At 41.6% G+C, this 18505-nt stretch overlaps 2 pseudogenes; one reads left to right on the forward strand and one right to left on the reverse strand.

Annotated features, from left to right (window-relative positions):
* Positions 1-143: 143 nt before the first annotated feature.
* LOC100352467 (phospholipase DDHD1 pseudogene) lies at positions 144-2723 on the forward strand (annotated as a pseudogene).
* An 11955-nt stretch (positions 2724-14678) lies between these two features.
* Positions 14679-16219, reverse strand: LOC100353988 (ADP-ribosylation factor GTPase-activating protein 2 pseudogene; annotated as a pseudogene).
* Positions 16220-18505: the final 2286 nt, after the last annotated feature.

An 18505-nucleotide genomic window follows, 5' to 3' on the forward strand; every position in this document is an offset into this window, starting at 1 on the left:
GGAGCCGCCGCCGCCGCCGCCTCCTGCTGCAGCCCTGTTCCGGATTTGAAAGATTTAAAAATCCCGGTGTAGAGGGCGGCGGCGTTGGATGTGTGGGGAAGCGCTGGGGGCCACGGCCGGGCCGCCGGCGGCGTCTCCACAGCATGAACTATGCGGGCCATGTCTCCCCGCGGAGCCCTGAGCCTAAGGGCCGGGGCGGCAGCGCCTGGGAGCTGGGCTCCGACACGGGGCCGGCGTTCGGGGCAGCGTCTGCTTCTGGAGCACCTGCCCAGCAGGGACCCGGGCGACGACAGCGTGCCCCTGACCCTGCTGCGCGGGGAGCCCGGGCTGCACTTGCCGCCGAGCGCCGACGACCGCGACCCCCACCTGGCGCTGGACCCCTGCCTCAGTGACAAGAACTATGACTTCAGCTCGGCCCAGTCGGGCTCCTCGCTGGGCTACTTCAGCGAGGGCGAGAGCGGCGGTGCCTCCTCGCCGCACCCGTCGCCTCCGCCGCCGCCGCCACCGCCGCCGAGCCCGGCGAACTCGGTGGGCGGCGGGTCCGGGGAGAGGAAGCACGCGCGGCCCGGCAGCCCTGCCGCCCGGCATCGCTACAAGGTGGTGACGGAGCTGGGCCCGGAGGAGGTGCGCTGGTTCTACAGGGAGGACAAGAGGACCCGGAAGCCTTTCATCGGCCAGGACTCGCTCCGCACCGAGCTCGCCTCCGGACCCTGCTGCAGGCCACTGGGGCGGGCCCCGGGCCAAGGCCCCGGATGGCGACCATGTGTGCGGCCCAGCCTCCAGTTCCGGATAGGAAGACGACGAGGACCGCGCCTGGAGCGGCTTCTGCCCTCCGCTACGAGGCACGAGCCCGCGATGCAGGAGCTGGTGCCCGTGGAGTAGGTGTGCCTGCGGGGTGGCCCCTAGGAGGTGGACGTGGTTCAAGGAGAGTGCTACCTCGTGTATTGGAACCAGGCTGATAAAATACCAGTAATGCGTGGACAGTGGTTTATTGATGGTACTTGGCAGCCTCTAGAAGAAGAAAGTAACTTAATTGAGCAGGAGCATCTCAGTTGTTTTAAGGGTCGGCAGATGGAGGAAAATTCTGATATTGAAGTGTCAAAATCCTTAGAAAAGATGCTATTCATAGTTTTAGGTTGAGTTGAAACCATGTGGACTGGCACAGTGTGGATGAAGTGTATCTTTACAGTAATGCAACAACATCTAAAATCGCAAGAACAGTTACCCAAAAACTGGGATTTTCTAAAGCATCAAGTAGCGGGACCAGACTTCATAGAGGTTACATAGAAGAAGCCATGTTGGAAGATAAGCCATCGCAGACCACCCATATCATGTGTGTTGTACATGGCATTGGGCAGAAAATGGACCAAGGAAGAATCATCAAAAACACAGCCATGATGAGAGAGGCTGCAAGAAAAATAGAAGAAAGGCGTTTTACCAATCATGCAACACATGTGGAATTTCTGCCTGTTGAGTGGTGGTCAGAACTTACTCTTGACGGAGACACTGTTGATTCCATTACCCCTGACAAAGTACGAGGGTTGGGGGACATGCTGAACAGCAGCGCCATGGACATAATGTATTACGCCAGCCCTCTTTATAGAGATGAACTAGTTAAAGGCCTTCAGCAAGAGCTGAATCAATTATATTCCCTTTTCTGTTCTCAGAATCCAGACTTTGAAGAAAAAGGGGGTAAAGTCTCCATCATGTCACGTTCCTTGGGCTGTGTAATCACTTACGATATAATGATGGCTGGAATCCAGTTCAGCTTTATGAACAGTTGCTGCAGAAGGAAGAAGAGCTGCCTGATGAGTGATGGATGAGCTATGAAGAAAGAAATCTTCTTGATGACTGTATATAACAAAACGACGGCTGAGGGAAATAGAAGAACGGCTACATGGACTGAAGGCATCATCTGTATCACAAACGCCTGTCTTAAAATGTAAGATTGAGAATTTCTCCTGCATGGGATCCCCACTAGCAGTTTTTTTGGCATTGTGTGGCATCTGCCCAGGAGACACTGGAAGTCAGGACCATATTCTGCCTAGAGAGATTTGTAACCGGTTACTAAATATCTTTCATCCTACAGATCCAGTGGCTTGTCGATTAGAACCATTAATACTAAAACACTACAGCAGCATTTCACCTGTCCAGATCCACTGGTACAATACTCCAAACCCTCTACCTCACGAGCCCGTGAAGCCAAGCTTTCTCAACCCAGCCAAAGAATCTACCTCAGTTTCAGAGAATGAAGGCGTTTCTGCCATCCCAAGCCCTGTGACCTCACCAGTCTTGTCCTGCTGACACTATGGAGAGTCTATAACAAACATAGGCAAAGCAAGCATATCAGGGGCTGCTGGCATTGGAAAGGGACTTGGCGGAATGCTCTTCTCAAGATTTGGACGTTCATCTGCATCGCAAGCATCTGAGACTTCAAAAGACTCCATAGAAGACGAGAAGAAGTCAGCTGCCTCACCGTCTACAACCACTGTGGCAACACAGACCCTGCCACAGAGCAGCCCTGGCTTTCTGGAGTTGGATCACAAGATTGATTTTGAGCTCTTGATTTTGAGCTCAGAGAAGGCCTTGTTGAGAGCCACTACTGGTCAGCTGTCACGTCGCATACTGCCTACTGGTCCCTGGATGTTGCTCTCTTTCTCTTAACCTTCATATACAAACATGAGCACGACAATAATGCAAAACCCAATTTAGATCCAATCTGAATTCTTGAAGGACATTCATGGCCCAAAACTGATTTTTTTTCCTGTTCAAATGGTGTTTGTCAAGATAAGGAGATTTCAGGGCTGAGTTGTTTCAGTTTTATTTAGGGGCAAGAAATATTTGAATTTAAAAGCACTTTATTTTATTTTTTTTTAAAGTTTCCCGTCCTAAAGAACTTCTTTATAGTTTGCATCATTTCGATTATGAATCTGAAAGAACCTCCTGCAGAGTGATCACACAAAACCTGGAAAAGAAGAAAGTTTGAGTCAACTGCATGTGAACGTCACAAATCACAATCTGACTTTGCCCAAACATGAAGGCATATTGATCTGTTAGAAATCTAAAATGGCCAAGGCCTAGTGTATTCTATGTAAAGATTACAAGTGGTATCATTGTTTAGATTTCTATGAAAGCTTGCATTTCCACAATTCCTTAAACAAAAAAAGAATATAACAGATTTAAAATGTTTTCAATTTAACTTGTTTAAAGAAGACTAATACTTACAAAGAAACAATATTTGAACTACTGTATTTATAATTTATTACCTCTGACTAACTGCTTGATTTCAATATGAAACATTACATTTTTAATGTTTCTTTTGAGCGTAAGAACCACATTTATTTTCTATAATGTTTAAGATCCTTTTTTCTCAGAACTCCATCTTTGTACTCTTCAGATGAATATTTAGGCACTGTGGCTACTTTCAGGATTTTTTTTTCCATTAAAAAGTTGTAGTTTCACATAAATAATACTAATTCAATTATCTTTCCTTTAAATATTAGTTTTTCACATGTACCTCAGAGAATGTTAAAGCATTTCTAAACTCGGGTACATCTCATTAACTTTGTTAGAAAATTAATAGATACTTTTGGAATAGAGACTGTGACACTATTTCAAATTCTAAACATCCATGTGCCAAACATTCAACACGTAGGAAAGAATGGAGTGCCAGTGACATTTTATTTTTGATGTGTTTAAGAAAACAGGCACAAGGCACAGCACCTCAGGACTCTGGGCACCAGCAGGGTTTTCCTCAAGGGTTTGCACAGTGTTTTTCATCTGAGGAGCTCAAAGTGCTTTGAGAGGTGTGCACTCAGTTCCCTGTGTGGTAGCTCCTCGAGGTGAGTGAGCTGATTCTTGTAGTCCACGCTAATACACCAAGGCACCAAAACCCTCCAAGTGCCTTGCATTTGATCACAGGGCAAGTCCACGTGTGCTCGGGCTGAGGCCAGGTTGTCTTCTTTGACACGCTATGCAGTGACTAACAGTTTGTGTGTGACCCCTTAGTGATAGTAATAGCCCGTCGCAGTTTCTGTTTGGAAGAAGCAGCCAACAAGCCAACGTATTCCCCTGTCTGTGTTCTCTGAGGCTCTCACCCTCTGGAGAGGATTGCTTCTGTGACGCCCTCTGGGTTCCCCGAAAGCTGCTGTCCTTACCTACTTTGCAGAGAACATGTTGGCTCCCAGGTGACCCCTGTCAGAGCAGGGGCCATGTTGTCAGCTGTGGCCTCACCCACTTCCTCTGTAAGATAAGCCGTGGCCCTGGCGTGCATAGGCTTTCCCCAGCCCCATCGGTACTCAGCTCTTTTGGCCTTCCATTGCATTTGCACCACAGAAAGCACTTCTTAGTGTTATAAAAAAATAATCCCAAGGCTACATGGGCATGTGCATGACTCATTGAGAGACGTTTGCTATAAAAGGCCTTTGGTGAGCACAGCTGAAGCAATCTTTCTCAGACTTTGAGATTCCTATGAACTCAGGTCATTTTCGTAACCTGTTGTTTTGTAGATCTAGTTTGTTTTCAGGAAAATTAAACTCCTGTCACGACTCTTTTAAAGGTCCTGAGTGTTGGTTGCTGGCGGTGGTGTCAGACACAGACGCTTAAGCCTCACAGGATTCGTTCTTTTCCACTGGAGTGTAAAGAACCCTTTCCACCTGAGAAGAGTGAAAACTGTCAGAGCTTTGAGTTTGGTATCTTTTTTTTATGTGTTCCTATACCCATTGGAATGTCTTCTTCCTTTGTTCACACTGAAAAAAATCAAATGTAAACACATGGAGTTTATTTGAATTTTTGGCAAGAGCAACATCCAACACCCCCTTTTCAAAATAGATGTCCCAGACTCCTGGAGAGGTAGTCTCTTTTCCATTCAGTATTTCATCAGTGGAGATGACGATTTGGGGTTTTGTGGTATTCTTGTTTCCATGTCTCTGAATGTTATCATGAGATGTACTTGTATACTCAAGTATTATACAGAATATGTGTAATTCTGGCTTGATTTAGAAGCTAAGTCAGTTACTGAGTAACATTTTGCAATTCTATTCCAGCAAGTACTAAATTGGCCCAAAAAAGTTCTGTTTTTGATACCATTAGAATTTTATTTTCTAAAAAAAAAAAAATTAAATCACATAACATTGGAAGGTATGAAAAACAATTTTAAAGTTAAACATTAATGTGTCTGCAGTTCAGTTGCTGACTATACACTATGTAAGGATCCCAAATCAACACCAGAAGTGTAGTCTTAAGATCACTTTAATCTACAAGTGTATAATTGCGTAGGATCTAAAATTCCTATATATATGTCTCAATTTGACTATGCAGGAAATAGACTTAATTGTGAAAAAAAGGGCTGGCACCGTGGCTTACTTGGTTAATCCTACGCCTGTGGTGCAGGCATCCCATGTGGGTGCCAGTTCTAGTCCTGGCTGCTCCTCTTACAGTCCAGCTCTCTACTGTGGCCCCAGAGGGCAGTGGAGGATGGCCCAAGTGTTTGGGTCCCTGCACACGCATGGGAGACCAGGAGGAAGCACCTGGCTCCTGGCTCCAGATCGGCGCAGTGCCAGCCATAGTGGCCATTTGGGGAGTGAACCAATGGAAGGAAGGCCTTTCTCTCTGTCTCTCTCTTACTGTCTATAAATCTACCTACCAAATTAAAAAAAAAGAAAGCAAAAAAATTGTGAAAAATAGCACATTGCTATTAGATTTTTTAAAGATTTATTTATTTATTTGAAAGAGTTACACAGAGAGAGGAGAGGCAGAGAGAGAGAGAGAGAGAGAGAGAGAGAGAATATGCTCATTTTTATATTATAATATCCTATTTACTACTCTTTTCTTGAAATTAAGGACTGCTTTTTAGAACCAAGTTAGACTATTTCTCTGCTATCAAGTATTGTGGGAAAAGGGTATGCAAAAGTATCAGTTCATTTAGGCTTCAACTCTTGTTAAAAGGTATTATTTCATGTTATATCAAATCTCTCTTTTTTTACCATTTATGGAAAGTGGAGTCATTATATTGTATTTGTGCTTCTCTGTAAACTTAAAGACCCTAGTTTAGTGGTAATATAGACAATGGCTATAAACAATAATTGAATGGCAAATGATCATTTCATTTGTATACAGTAAAATTTAAAGTAATCACAGATCATTAAAACTATAATAGAATAATATTTCTAACCATTGGTTTGACAAAGGTGTAAAACAAAATTTCACAAAACTATATCTGCAGCTATACTGATTTGCACAGATTTTTTCATCTTTCCTTCCTTCCTTCCTTCCTTCCTTCCTTCCTCCCTCCCTCCCTCCTTCCCTCTTTCTTCCCTCCTCCCTTCCTCTCTCTCTCCCTCCCTTCTTTTTCTCCTTCCTTCCTTCATCCCTTCATCCCTCTCTCCCATCCTTCCTTCCTCCCTTCCTCCCTCCCTCCCTCCTTCCTTTTTTTTAATTTTAGCTCCCTCATATAAGGGAGAACATGCAGGGTGGGGAGCAACTCGGACTAGACTGTTACTGGAATTAAGACTTATTCTATGCATCTGCTTTCCCACAATACGGCGCTGAGAAGGGAGTAACAACTTCTACGCAGCTGCCTCTCACCAACTTGAGTGATGACCTGCAGGAGCTGATCCTGCTCCTGATTGGAGGAGAGCAGTGTACTCAGCGTGTGGGTAGCAGAGTTGGGATTGGTGGAAGAGGACTATAAAGGAGGAGAGAGACAACATGCACCAGGAACATCTAAGGGGAACATCCGGATAACATCTGAGCAGCCCCCGAGAGAGCCGGCTGGCGGTGTGCCGCTCCCCCGCGGAAGTGGGGAAAGTGGCAGGGGAAACCGCCCTTCCACGGAGGTGGAAGGGACGGTAGCCAACCCGGGAAGAACCAGCAGCAAACCCGGGGAGGGCCAAGCAGACAAAAGAATAGCGCAGGGTCCTGTGTCGTTCCTCCACGAAGACGGGGAGCGACATAATGGTGCCGTGACTTGGAAAGGAAACCTAGGCAGGGTTTAGTGTCGTTCCTCCATGAAGAGGGGGAGCGACAATGCAGTATTTGTCTTTCTGAGTATGGTTCATTTCATTCAACATTATGTCTCCAACTGCATCCATTTTGCTGCAGATGGTAGAATTCCATCCTTTTTATAATGAATAATATTTCATCATGTATATATATATATATATATATACACACAACATTTTCTTTATCCATTCATTTGATGATGGACACCTTGGTTGTTTCTGAGTTTTGACTATTGTGAACAGTGCTGCTATGAACATGGTAGTTTAGGTACCTCTTTGAGACAACATGTTCATGTCTTTTGGGTTTATACCCAGTAGTGAGATTGCTGGATTGTATGACAAGTCTTTTTATGACATTGCTATACTGTTTTCCACAGAAGCTGCACTGATTTACATTCTTACTAGTAGTGGATAAGTGTTCCTCTTTCCCTGTATCCTCACCAGCATCTCTGTGTTTTGGATTTTAGTCATTCTGACAGGGGTGAGGTGATACCTCATTGTGGTTTTGATTTGCATTTCACTGATGGCTGGTGATGTTGAACATTTTTTTCATATATTTGTTTGCCCTTTGTATTTCTTCCTTTAAAAATTGTGTGTTAAGGTCCTTTGCACTTTGCAGTCTTTTTTTTTTTTTTAGATGTTGCTGAGTTTTTAAGCTGATACATTCATTAATGTATCCTTTTCAGATAGGTAGCTTGCAAATACATTTCCCCATTCTATTGGACATCTTTTCACTCTGTTGATTGTGTCCTTTGCTGTGCAAAAGCTGAGTTTGATATAGCTCCATTTGTTTAGTTTTGCCTTTGTCATATGTGCTTTGGGGGTCTTGTCCAAGAAGTTGTCTCCTACACCAATGTCTTTGAGTGTTTCTCCTATGTTTTCTTCCAACAACTTCATAGTCTCTGATTTTAAATTTAGGTCTTTGCTCCATCTTGAGTTGATTTTTGTATATAGTGAGAGCCATAGATCTGATTTCATTCATAGATAGCAATAGATATAGATAAAGATATAAATGTATGTACAGATTTAATTTCTGCACTCTATTCTGTCCCATTGACCTATGTGTCAATTTTTGTGCTAATATTATCATGTTTTAATTACTATTGCCTTGAAGTCAGATATTTTGATGCCTCCTGTTGGATTTTTCTTGTTCAGGATCACTTTGGCTAGTCAGTGTCTTTTGTGATTCCATATGAATTTTAAGATTGCTTTTTTCTAATTCTGTGAAGAATGTCATTGGTGTTTTGAAAGCATTTACACTGAATCTGTAGATTGCTTTAGATAGTGTAGACATTTTAATGGTATTGATTCTTCCAATCCATGAGCAAGGAATATCTTTCCATTTTTGTGTCCTTGATGACTTCTTTTATCAATGTTTGATAAATTTAATTGTAAAAATTTTTCACTTTGGTTAAATTCTTTTCTAAATATTAGATCTTTTTGTGGTTATTGTGAATGGGATTTCTTTTTTGATTTCTCCTTCGCTGAGTTCACTTTTAGCATATAAAAAAACTACTTTCTAGGAATGTTTATTTTGTAACCTACAAATTTACTGGATTGGTTTATCACTTCTAAAGGCTTTTAGTGAAGTGTTTAATTTTTCCATGTATAGCATTGCATCATCTGCAAACATGGATAGTTTTATTTCCTTTTTTTCCAATTTTGTTTGTATTTCTTTCTCCTCCTTACTTGTTCTTGTTAAAACTTTCAATAGTATATTGAATTAGAGCAGCAAAAATGGAAGCCCATGTCTTGTTCCATATCTGAGGGGAAATGTCTTCAGCTTGTCCCCATTCAGTATGATATTGGCTGTTCCTTGTTGTGTACAGCCTTTATAATTTTGAGGAATGCTCCTTCAATGCCTAATTTGTGGAGGGTTTTTTATCATGAAGGGGTGTTGAATCTTATCAAAGGCTTTCTGAGCATCTATTGAGGTGACCATGTGATTTTTGTTCTCATTCCATTGATGTGATGTATGACCTTTATTGATCAGCAAATGTTAAACCATCCTTATACTTCTGGGGTAAATCTCACTTGATTGTGATATATGATCTTTCTGATTTGATTTTGAATTCAATTTGCTAGAATTTTGTTGAAAATCTTTGTATCTATGCTCATTAAGACTATAGGTCTATAGTTTTCTTTTCCTGTCAGGTCTTGTTTTATTATCAAAGTGATGCTGGACTTAAATTAAGTTTAGCAGAATTCCATCCTACTCAATATTTTCTGATAGTTTTAACAAGTATTAGAATTACTTCTTTTACTGCTTCTCAGCCTTTTGGCTAAGATCAAGTGTAGAACTACTTCTTTTATTTTAATACCCTGGATATATCATCCTGCTTTCTTCTGATGTGTAGAGTTTCTGCTGAGAAGTTTGATGTTAATCTAATTGATTTTTCTTTATTCTTAACTTGATGCTTTTCTCTTGCTGTCTTTAGGATTCACTCCTTATTCTTAAGTTTTGAGTTTTGAGTTTCTGGATGTTCATGTCTCTTTCAAGACAGCGTAAATTATCAACTAGTATTTCATTCAGTAGGTTCTCAACACATCTTTCCCCTTCTTCTTCAGGAATACCTATGAAGCTTGTATTTGGACATTTAATGGCATCCCTTATTTTGTAGACTTTCTTCATTATTTTAATTCTATTCTGTTTATTTTTCTCTGGGTTATTTCAGGAGTTTTGTCCTATACTTTAGAAATTCTTTCCTCCACTTGGCCTTTTCTGCTATTTAAACTGTCAATATTATTTTTTATTTCACTGATGGAAAATTTCATCTCCAAAATTTCTATTTGATTCTTCTTAATGAGTTCTAGCTCCTTAGTAATATTTTCATTCATGCCACTGATTTTCTCATTTCTTTAATCTAACTGCATTTTCTTGCATCTCATTGAGTTTCATTACAATCATTATCTTTGGATTCTATAACAGACATTTCATAGATTTCCTTAAGTGCAGATCTAATTCTGGAGGATTATTATGATTTTTTGTGTGGGGGGGCATCATACTACTTTGCTTCTTCATGTGTCCTGAGTCCCTGTGTTGACATCTGCGTATCTGGTTTACTCATCCTTTCTCCTTCATGGAATAAGTTTTGTTAGAAAAGAGTTTATGATTTAGCTGGAATACAGGGTATCACTTGGCTTGTTTGTTTGGCTTTGGTTCTAGGTGAGCCCTGGAGTATAGTCTATGATGGCTTTTGTCTTAATCATTGCCAGCTGTGTCTATAAGTGATAGAGTAGACTTCCCTGTTGCAGTTCATAAGGGTAGAATTATAACACAGGGATGAATATGGGTTTCCTAGAGTATGTATCTTTAGCCCATAGATACTTTGGTGTCAGACTCCCTGGTGATTATGATGTCCAAGGACTTGTCCTTGGTGCTGAGAGAGACAAGAATGGTTCTCTGCTTGTCCTGCTGTCAAGCCTGTGTGCTATCAGGGCTTGTGGCACTGATTTCTGTGGCTCTAGGATTGTGTGATGTGGATGAACCCTTCCTCGGATCCTGCCAGGAGAGTGCATTTGGTGCTGTGGCTTATTTCTTTTTAAAGATTTTATTTATTTATTTGATAGGTAGAGTTACAGACAGTGAGAGACAAAGAGAAAGGTCTTCCATCCACTGGTGCACTCACCGGATGGCTACAATGGCTGGAGCTTCGCCGATCTGAAGCCAGGAGCCAGGTGCTTCTTCCGGGTATTCCACGCAGGTGCAGGGGCCCAAGCACTTGGGTCATCCTCCACTGCCCTCCCTGCCACAGCAGAGAGCTGGACTGGAAGAGGAGCAGCCGGAACTAGAACCGGCACCCATATGAGATGCCGATGCCACACGCAGAGGATTAACCAACTGTGCCACAGTGCCAGGCCTGGTGCAGTGTCTTATAACACCAACAGCATGAGTCCTAGGACTAGCAGATGTGAGCCACCTCGCTGTAGTCCTACAGGGTCGCTATAAGGTACACAGGAGACTTTGTTCTGGAAGGTGTTAGTCCAGAGTAATGGAATGAAGGCAAGTTCTCCCTTAGATCTACCAGGCAGATTACAATGCATTGAGAAATGAGAAATGATTGTTACAGTCCTGGTGTTGTAGAGTATAGTGGCATTATAAAGCAGATCTGTGAGTTCTTTCTTTTAGAGTGAGAGATTTATTATATCATATCTATATTCTAATATTTCTGTTAGCATTTAGTTATTGAAATTAAGTACTGGGGCCAGCATTCTTGCATAGCCAGTAAAGCTGCCTCCTGCAGTGCTGGCATCCCATGTGGGCACTGGTTGGAGTCCTAGCTGCTCCACTTCCAATCCAGCTCTCTGCTGTGGCCTAGGAAAGCAGTAGAAGATGGCCCAAGCCCTTGGGCCCCTGCACCTGTGTGGGAGACCCAGAAGAAGCTCCTGACTCCTGGCTTCAGATTGGTGCAGCTCTGCTGTTGCAGCCAATTGGGGAGTGAACCAGCAGATGGAAGACCTTTCTCTCTCTGCCTCTCTTCTCTCTGTATAACTGACTTTCAAATAAATAAATCAATCTTAAAAAAAAAGAAATTAAGTCCTAAGGGATAACAAAATAAAAAAATAAATTAAGGATTATTATTTTCTCTCTTGTCTTTATCAGTTTGTTCAGGATACTGGCCATTGGCATATACAATAGAGAGTTTAAAAAGATTTACATAATACTTTTATTAACTCTTAAAATTGTATAAAGTACATCATTTGCTAATAGGAAATTTTGTTTATTCATATTAAAATCAATTATGTACTTTCAAGCTTGAGAGAGAATTTATGAAATTTTAGTTCATTAATATTAGTTGAAGGCGCATAAATCAAAGGAGCTATTTGTTTGATTCCTTTTCTTCTGATGTAACACAGTATGACAACATCATGATCACATGTAGTATAAAAAGGTTGTTAATAGAAACAATATCTCTGGGAATTTAATATTGTTCATTATCAGTTGCTAGCATTTCTCTTCAACTTAAAATTACAGATCCAAAGCCTTGAAACCTCTTATTCATAAAGGGCACATTTGTGTACTTCTCCTTGACTTAGGTTTTATTAACTTAGATCCCTCTATTAACTTAATGTTTCCCTGATATAGTTATTTCTACCGACTCATTTATCTCCTTCAAAGGTTTTTTGACTACCGTCTGTTAATAAGTTATCCTATAATGTAAACTTTTTTATTAATCATCTTCCAATTGTTAATATCAATTAAGTATCAGCATATTTCAGATGACACTATATTCAAAATTGAATTTTCTTGGATGAGCATCATATAGCAGTGTGTTAACCTACCCCATGGGATTCTTGCATCCCATATTGAGTTCTGGTTCAAGTTCTGGTTCCTCCACTTCCTATCCAGCTTCCAACTGTGAATCTTGGGAGTCACAGATGATGGCTCAAATACTTGGGCCCCTGCCACCAATGTGTGAGATGCAAATGGACTTCTGGGCTCCTGATGTTGGCCTGGACCAGTCCTCAGTTGTGGACATTTGGGGTATGAATTAACAGAGGGAAGACATTTCTCTCTCTCTCTTTCAATTGGATGAAGATAGATAAACTAGTATTTTAAAAATATAATTAATACTCCTTTAAAGGTTCTGTTTTCCCAAATACAATTTTCTTACCCCCTTTCAAATGGGCTAAACTGACAGAAGAAAAAAATAACCTTCACTATCCTTTACTTCATGTTCTAAAAATCACCATTGGAATAATTTCATTCAACTAAAAACAATCCAGTCAACTTCTGCAAATCAATTCCAAGCACACTTAAGATTGTGAAGCACTTTGATCTCTTTTTATCTTTTTAGCTATCAACCTTGGATAAAATTATAAGAATATGTGTGTAAAAATGGTCCATTTATGTCATGATGTTCAGCTGGACAGATATTCTTTTAAAGTAATACATAGAATTTTTAAGACAAAATGAATCACTGATTACCTGAATTTTATTTGTGTAACTGAAATTTGGAAACTATGCATATGAACAAACAGAATATGATAAGTAATTTTGTAAAGAGTTTGACAGGTGACATTAAACAAAATATCTGAAAACAGAACCCTCTGGATTCCAATTCTTACTTAACAGTAAATAACCAGAGTAAACCCTGAAAAGAAAAAAATAAGTAATTACAGTTACACAAGAACATACTTATGGAGAAGACACTTTGGGGGCCAGCACGGTGGCACAGTGGGTAAAGCTGCTGCATGCAGTGCCGGCATCTCATATGGTCACTGGTTCAAGTTCTGGCTGCTCCACTTCCAATCCAACTCTCTGCTATGGCCTGGGAATGCAATACAAGATGGCCTAAGTCTTTGGACCACTGCACCCAGGTGGAAGATCCAGAAGAAGCTCCTAGCTCCTGGCTTTGGAGCGGTGCAGCTCTGGCCATTGCGGACATTTGGTAAGTGTACCAGCGGATGGAAGACCTCTCTCTCTCTGCTTCTGCCTATCAGTAACTCTGCCTTTCAAATAAATAAAAAAAAGAGATACTTTGGCTAAATAAATATGATAAGACCTATATACTATAGTATATTCTATTTTCTCTATCATTTCTTCATCAGTTTTGAAATCTCTTTGAAATAATCTAATTTTTCAAATAGAGTTGTGAACACCACAAAAAATGTTAGACATTCTGTCTATGACATCATTCCATTTGTAATTAAATATGATAATTATATAAAGTATTATCTATTCTATACTTATGTAGATTTTGATATAAGTTGAGTGGTATTTAAATGAATGACATGGGAACTCTTAAAATTTTGGAAGTACACTGCTTCTACACTTTCTTTTGATGTATTGCTATTTCTAAAACTGGAGTCAGTAGGAAGCTAGCTACTGAGAAATTTAATCTAAAAATTGTGTATTAGAATGACAAGTCTACTGGTTTAAAACAAATTATTATGCCTGTGCTGACAACACAGGTATTTGTGTTTTCTCATTAAGTTTCTCTTCTATTTGATTATGCTGTGGACTACTTGAAATATCTCCTTCAATTTAGACTGCATATCTACTTAGACCTGAAGACTGTAAGCAAGTAATCTATTTAATACTTCTAATTCTCAGTGTTTCTGGTCATGTTATGGAATACTTTGAAACCAATTCAATACTATTGCATTTAGCTATGTTGCAAGCTTCTTAAGGAATCAATTACCACATATTATATTCCACACACATGATTAATTCACTAGTCATAAAGCAATTATTTCAAATGTGAATCAATTTTCATCCTGTCTAAATGTAAGAGTTAGGAAGATCCCTTTTTGAATTATTTATTAGCTATCAGTGGTGCTCAATTAAAATGATTTTAAATTATATAGGTGAAAGAAATTTTTTTAAAAAACCATATATTTCTCTCAATTTTTGGCTCTTCCTTCCAATACAGGGATGAATGAGAAACACGGCAGTAAGCCAGCATGCCATTTTCGCAAAAGCAGCCACAATAGAATCCACTGGAGTGAAATAGACATTTAGAGTTGAGTTTGGCACTCAGTTCTTTCAACCAGTACTATCTTTGTGACATGATTCACTGGGCCAACCACCAGAGGAACTCTGTGTCTGGCTGTCCAATTTGGAAATATAGAAAAGAGTTCATGACCACCATGCTTTGTAAACCCATATTTCTGAAAATTATATTTCTCTATTTAACAGGTTATGAGATAGCCAGATGTGTGTATTGGGAAAAATCAACCATTTTGTAAAAAGGCTTTGTGTACAATTTCTAAAAACTCATTCATCACGCCATCGGCCAGCACAGCCATCTTGCCGGCCACAGACTTGACACCCTACTTAAACTGGGCAATGTCCGCCGAGGGGAGCACATTGCCCAGAGACACGCTTCCTGCTCCATGGGCTCCATGCACGTCCCCAAAGAGGTCTGAAGAGCTGATGGCGCTGCTGCCCGTGAGCTGCTGCAGCTGAGACCTGGCTTCATACTCAACGTCCACCTCCCGCCCAAAGAACATGTCGGATGAGATGGCTTTTGCACCTGCAAACTTCTGGCCTGCTTCGCTGGACTCGAGGCCCGAACTCCGGCTCTCCACGTCCCTCCGGCTTGTGGCTCTTTCCGAAATGGGCCGGATGCTCGAGATGGTCACTTCTGCCTCCTTCTCCTCTACCCTGTCCATGCCCCAGATGGTATCCGTATCCCAGCGGGAACCAAAACTTTCCCCCAAGGAAAAGGGGTTGTCCTTGTACTTTGGGGGTCCAGAGGTGAGCGTCCAAACGTCATCAAACAGGTCCAGTTGGGAGCGGGAGGACTTGGCGGTCACTGGGATCTCCTGCTCGATCCCCTGCATCCTGGACAGCACCGAGCGGGACACGGAGCTCCGGCTCACCAAGCCCTTGCCCAGCCGCTCCGCCTGCTCTCGCGTCTTCCCCTCCAGATTCTGGAGCTGCTTCTCCTCCTCCTTCCGATCAAGCTGGAGCTCCTGGTAGGCCAGACGCATGGAGGCGACCATGGACTCCTCGGCCTGATTCTTGGCATCCGCCGCCTGCTGCTCACGGAGCTGCTCTGCCACCTGGGCCTGCCGCTCCATCTCGCTGAAGCTCCGGCCGCTCACCTTCTGGGCGCCCAGGCCTTTCTTAGCTGCTGCTGGCTTCTTCTTGCCAATGATGGAGCTTTTCAGTTCCAGGGGTGCCTTGGGCGAGGTGCCAAGCAGGTCGGTGTTGGGGCCGTGCTCCGGCTGGGCCAGGCCACTGCTCTCTGCGGACGGGGCTGGCTGCTGGATCCCTGCAGGCTCAGCGGCTGGCACATCCCAGGCAGGGGCTGAGTGTGCTCCGTGAAGAAATCCGAGTCCTTCTTCTCTGGGGAGTGGCTAGGAGCACTGCTCACGCTGTCTATCCCTAGGTCAGTGCCACGCCGGGCCAGGGCCGCGCTCCCCAGCTGCCGGATCTTCTCCCGGTACATCTGGGCTGCCGGCTGTTGCACTTGCTGTTGGCATCACTGGCTGTGCAGCCGTGCTGGTGGAAAAAGGCCGTCTGCATACACTCAGCTGGAACCAGCTCCAGTTGGAATCCAGCTCTGTGGACCTGATGAAGCTGAGATGGACGCCCAGGGAGCGCTGGACCCCGCAGCAGTCAATGCACAAGAAAACACCGTACGTGATGCTGGCCCAGCTCGGATTCCTGGCGCCGCAGTGGAAACAGGCCTTGTTGGTGGGAATTGCTCGAAGCCTCTTATAAAGAGTCTGGATTTCGGTCTTGCTCGGTTCCGCCGCCATTTTCTCTCCTGTAAATTATCTTTACATATTATATTTCCTAAAGCAACTACTAACACAAAGCAAAAGATTGTCTAATAAGCCAATAAATAAAATAAATTAGAATCCTAGAGCATGCTTAGCTAATTTAAACAAGGTGAAAAAGAGGCAAAGTGAAATGTATAAGAACAGATAAATAGAAAGAAAAAAGAACAAATTAAAAAACTTAATGTAAATTATTCAATAAACATTCCAAATATAAATGACCTAAGTGTCTATGTGAAATAAACAAACTGAGATTGTATTAAAAAAGAAAGTAACACACAACTGTAGCCTGCCAATCAATACATTCACATTAAATATAAAGATACAAAGGATAAATGCAGCGAAAAAAACATATCATTACAACAGTTTTTACTAAAAATTATGAGCAATGATAGATCAATATAAGATAACAAAAAATTCAGGGCAAGAATATTAACAAAGATAAACTTAGACAATACCCATGAATAAATAGGCCTATTAACAAAGAGTTCTAGTGAATAAAAATGTATCTAATAAAAGCTTAAAATATATGAATCAAAAGTATAGTATATATAAATTAAAAATCTTTAATTATAAAAGAGATTTCAATAACCTTCAATAACGGATAGAAGAAACAAGTGGAAGATCAGTAACTATATAGAACACTTTATCAATCTTATAAGCTATCCTTTGTAAAAGTATTAGATACATTTTATTTTGACCAATTCTTTTTTTAAGATTTTATTTTTATTTATTTGAAAGGCAGAGTTGCAGAGAGAGAGAGAGATTCCATCCACTGGTCCACTCACATAATGGCCACACAGCTGGGTTGGGCCAGCCCAAAGCCAGCAGCCAGGAGCCAGAAGCTTCTTCCAGGTCTCCCACATGGGTGCAGGGGTCCAAGCACTTGAACTGTCTACTGCTGCTTTCCCAGGTGCATTAGCAGGGAGTTGAATGGGAAGTTGAGCAGTCAAGATTTGAGCTGATGTCCATATGGGATGCTGGTGCTGCAGAAAGTGGCTTAATCTACTTTGCCACAGAAACAGCCCCAAGTGTGACTATTTCTTAGAAAATGAAACTAATCAATATTTTCCACTCAACTGAGATGAATCCATTAAAATGTTTGATACAAATGCACTTTGGTTTTCCACTGAGTATCTTATTATATTCTTTAAATATAAAAGTTTGATTAGCATGTCGTGCTTGTATACCTTCATAAGCCCATTCCAAAGCCAGAAGTCCAGACCTCCATCCAGATCTTCTCTGAGGGTGGCAGGGGCCCAAACTCTTGTGCTGTTTTTCACCATTTCCCAGGCACCTTAGCAAGGAGCTGGATCAGAAGTGCAGCAGTCAGTACTCAAACTGGCACTCATATAGGATGCTGGCCTCACAGGTGGCACTAGGGCCTGCTTATGATGCCAGATCACAAATGGCAGCGTAACTCACTCCAGCATAATGCAGTCTGAATTCCTTCACTAGTAGCTATTCATCTGAAGAAAATGAAATATTTGGCCATAAAAAGATTTTACATAACTGTTTATGTCATATTTGTTTCTAAAACTGAAGTAGGTAAAATATCCATCAATAGGTGAATAGATAAATAAATTTTGTAAAATCAATTCAATTGAAGTAATAAAAAGTATTTCACTATTATTTGAAAGATTTATTTATGCATTTGAAAGGTAGAGCTACAGAGAGAGGAGAGACAGAGAGAGATCTTGCATTTACTGCTTTACTCCCCAAAGGTTTGCAATAGCTAGGGCTGTGCCAGGCAGAAGCCAGGAGCCAAGCACTTCTTCCAGGTCTCCCATGTGGGTGCAGAAGCTCAAGCACTTGGGCCATTTTCTGTTGCTTTCCCAGGCCATCAGCAAGGAGCTGGATCAGAAGTGGAGTGCCTGGGACTTAAACTGGTACCCATATGAAATGCCAGCCCTGAAAGCCATCCCTTAACCTACTATGTCACAGTGCCAGCCTCAGAAAGTAGAATATTATTGATGCATGAGAAAACATGATTATATCTCAAAATAATTACAAAGAGTATAAAATAATTAAGTAAGGGGGAAATTGAGAGACGGAAAGTGATTAATTCCTGTATGGTACTATTTATCTGAAATTCCATAGAACGAAAATTAATAGTGACAATAAACTGGTGATTTTTTGAGGAATGTAAAGTTTGAGGTAGTATGAGGAAAAGCAGAAAAGTTGGATTAAGGAGAAAAGATGCGGGGCCAACACTGTGGCATAGTGGGTAAAGTCACAGCCTGCAGTGCCAGCATCCCATATGGGCACCA

Source organism: Oryctolagus cuniculus, chromosome 7 (assembly GCF_051225735.1).
Source record: "Oryctolagus cuniculus isolate XC-2025 breed Fujian yellow rabbit chromosome 7, ASM5122573v1, whole genome shotgun sequence".
Lineage (NCBI taxonomy): Eukaryota > Metazoa > Chordata > Mammalia > Lagomorpha > Leporidae > Oryctolagus > Oryctolagus cuniculus.